Raw genomic sequence first — 331 nt, forward strand, 5'->3', positions numbered from 1 at the left:
CATGGCAATGGAGATTTGTGCTGTAGATGCTGTGGTTAATATGGTTAATATGGAGTATTAAGATCCTAATGAAGGCAGACCCCAATAAACAGGAAACTTTGCAAGCAGAGGTCATCCAGATCCAATGGAAGGGGAGCAGACCTGGCCCACTGAGGAAGAACTGAATGAGGCAGATGATTTTGTGAAGCAAAGTTCTAAGGTGGTAAAAAAGGTTCCCAAAGGAACATCCAGTTACGAAGCTGAATGGATTTTGGATGAAGGTGATGGAAGTGATGGGGAAGGAGATGAGTATGACATGGAACATGAGGATTTTATGGAAGAAGACTCTCAG

This window comes from Dipodomys ordii, unplaced genomic scaffold (assembly GCF_000151885.1).
Source record: "Dipodomys ordii isolate 6190 unplaced genomic scaffold, Dord_2.0 Scaffold230, whole genome shotgun sequence".
Taxonomy (NCBI): domain Eukaryota; kingdom Metazoa; phylum Chordata; class Mammalia; order Rodentia; family Heteromyidae; genus Dipodomys; species Dipodomys ordii.